Source organism: Pollicipes pollicipes, unplaced genomic scaffold, assembly GCF_011947565.3.
Source record: "Pollicipes pollicipes isolate AB1234 unplaced genomic scaffold, Ppol_2.1 Scaffold_4002;HRSCAF=4701_pilon_pilon_pilon, whole genome shotgun sequence".
Lineage (NCBI taxonomy): Eukaryota > Metazoa > Arthropoda > Thecostraca > Pollicipedomorpha > Pollicipedidae > Pollicipes > Pollicipes pollicipes.
The window spans coordinates 42,777,778-42,781,139 of record NW_023596420.1 but is presented as its reverse complement, the minus strand read 5'-3'; positions in this window follow the sequence as shown (position 1 = coordinate 42,781,139).

Genomic DNA, 3,362 nt, shown 5'->3' with positions numbered 1-3,362 from the left:
CGGGAGCGCCGCCCTGGCGCCCGTACATGTCCTAGAGAGGGGTCCGCGGGGGGGAGTCCCGGTAGCGGGTGGTTTCCAGACGCATGTAGTCTTGCCCCATCACTCTCCACGCTCCTCCATTCCATCGTTTGAAATGGTCACTGCTGGCCGAAGTAGCTCTGTCCAAGTCAAGTCGAGGCAAAAGCCTCGAGCCTCATTAAATGTTGGTCAGCTCATACTATTTTGGCGACATTGGATGCCAAGTCTCAATGTGAGAACGCTAGAGTGGAATGTTCAAATGACGTGCCCTTTCAGATAATCAGATGAAATCCATTAAGCTTGATTAAGAAATTGACGCTGTATGGCGTGACATATATGAAGATTGAGGCCAAGATATAATTAAATAAGATGATCCGGAACCTGAAATGGACCCATTCGCCATCCAAGCGTCCACGCCCGCCAGCTGCCTCCTTTGACTGTCTTCTGAGCCTGCTCACCCCTGACCACTCCTGGCAGCTTACAGACGACTTCTGATGACTCACACTCAACTCCTGACCTCGTTCCCAGCTAGCAGTGAGCCTCAGTCATTACAAGACAAACTTGTCTTGCAAACGTAGGCGCAGATAGGTCTCAGAGAGTGAAAGGGGGAGAGGGGGCAATGCCATTTTTGGAGTGGATATTCCATGCATCGCTGTAGGATAAATGTTGAGCATTTAAAAAACCTCGGACATAACACCCTTGCCCTCCTGTTCTTGCCTTCCTGTTACCTTCCTTGACCCGTCCTTGCAGGTGAGACGTAACGATGCATTTTGGATTGTCCATCGGTGCATGCAAATGCTTAGGCTATTAACGACAACACACCATGCAGCAAGCCAGGACCAGAGAAGGCCTCCCTTGAAGATGATAAAAGAGTCATTGCAGTCCGGCTATTTGCGCCTTCATATGAAAAACATGGAGAGCTTTTCGATTCTCAACGGCGCCGCGCAGACCGATGAACCAACGTCTACGCCTTCAGTGTAACGGGTTCGACATGATGGCGTACTCCCCCCGTGATTCCACATGATTTTACGTGATTTCACGTGATTTTATGTGATTCCATGTGATTTCGCGTGGGTGCAGCGGCTCCGGCGTGTGCGGCTGCACCAGAGCCCATGCTCGTGGTAATGGTACGACTACGCATACGATGCCCGTCGTGATGTCCAGGTGAGCGTCACCTGACACCCTCGTGACGCCACCTGACGCCCTCGTGACGCCACCTGACGCCCTCGTGACGTCACCTGACGCCCTCGTGACGCCACCTGACATCGAACGCAACCGGCCCTGCAATCCGGACACTGACCGGCCATCATCAGCTGCGCCGGCCTTTCAGTATGGCCCCTACCGCCGCGCCTACACCACGGCCGGATGCTGAGTCCACGTCCCCGCAGGGTACAAAACCCGCCCTGCTTTCGGCTGCTGCCCCGCTCCGGAGAACGTCGAGCACGTTCCGACCCCTGCCTCCGTCGCCGATCGCGAAGCTCGGCCAGCCGTTGAACCCGGAGCTCTGTGTCGGGCCCCGACGCCGGCGGCGGATCGAGGAGCGAGCGGGAGAGAGAGAGGAGCCCCTCAGCGGGCGGACTAATAAACTGGACGGCGACCGGACGCCGGACGGGAGATGGCACCGGCAAGGCAGGCCCCTGACACACTTCTGACGCTGCCGATCAGCTGGGTAAAACGCGGCCACGCGTCAATTCGCCGCGGTGTGCCTCTGAGAGGTGCCGGGAGAAGCTGGCGGAGGACGGCGGCCGGCGGAGATGTCGGAGCCGGTCGAGGGTCCAAAACTCGAGTCGTGTGGTTGGGTTTTGCGAGCTTTCTAGCAGTTAGGAACAGTGCGGCAACCCGAAGTTGTCGGGATAGGGGCTGTCGGGTGCAGCTTCCGAGCTGTCGACATGACCAAATTTATCGGGCGAGAAGCCACCGGATTGAAGCCGAGAACGCCTGGGCGGTCGGAAGCTGCCTGACATTCCAGGCTCCTCCGAGGATCGGACGTCACTCACAAGTAAAAATACGGTCGGCCAGTCCGGGACAGGCCCGGCCGGCGGCGACGGAGGCGGGTGGCGGCCCGCTGCCGGAAGCCTCTCGCGGCCCCAGCCGGGTCTTTGAAGCGGCCGCCCCGGAACTGCGACCAGGTGGCGTGCGCCGCGTGAGAGTCAGCCAGCTGGGTGAAGTCGCTGAGGCGACCTCTGAGGTCGGCCCGCGCACGCAGCTGCTCTCTGGTGACCTGCTGCTGGGCCGTGGCGGCCGGCGCCGCTCGTTTGTTTGGACGCTCAATAAACGTCTGGCGCTGGAGCCTCGTAAGTGGAATTAGCTCAACAAAAGATGGGGTGATTACAGCTGCTATAGTGGTTTCTGATGGCACGGATGTGCTCATTAAGGGCATGCTTACAGTGTCGTTAGGACAAAGAGGCGAGCTAATGTAACAAGATAAGTGGACCCAAAAGATGAGAAGAGAGGAGACGAATACAATAGAAATGTTATGTTCCGGAACAGAAAGCTGGAGAAGGTCGGCCAAGGGCGTCTCACAATATATACACATCCTTTCCAAAATAGCGCTTAGCTGTTTTCGAACCATGGTTAACGTAGTCAGATGCATGCAACCACAAAACCGGTGACGCTCACCTAAGGGCTAGAGGCAAACCTACCAACATAATTCTTCATTACGGAAAGGCACCGATCTCAAAGAACAATCGTCCCTCACAGAGTGCCACAAGAAGTGGAACACACTGGCGGGACACATTTCATTAGCGTTCAGTCGCCACCCCGGACCTGCACGCGGCTAGTGCGTGCCGACTCACACGGAGGTGGGCCGGTGCCGGGTCGAGGCGCGTTTGTTCGTTGCGGGCGGTCTGTTTGAGCAGCGTGAGCCGCGCACGAGGCGGTGCACGCACGCGGGCTCGCGCGGCCCCGGATACACGCCGGCCGGTGCCCAAAACAAACGCCGACTGGAGCGTAACGGGGCACCGCGACGGCAGAGGGCTGGCGGGGCATGACAGAGGCATGACGGGGGCATGACAGAGGCATGACAGAGGCATGACGGGGCATGAGGGGCATGACGGGGGGGGGGTGGGGGGGGGGGGGGGGGGCTGACGGGGGCATGACGGGGGCATGACGGGGCATGATGGGGGCATGACGGAGGCATGACGGGGGCATGACGGAGGCATGAGGGGGCATGACGGGGCATGATGGGGGCATGACGGGGCATGACGGGGCATGACGGGGGCATGATGGGGCATGACGGGGGCATGACGGGGGCATGACGGGGGCATGACGGAGGCATGACGGGGCATGATGGGGGCATGACGGAGGCATGACGGGGGCATGACGAGGCATGACGGGGGCTCGAC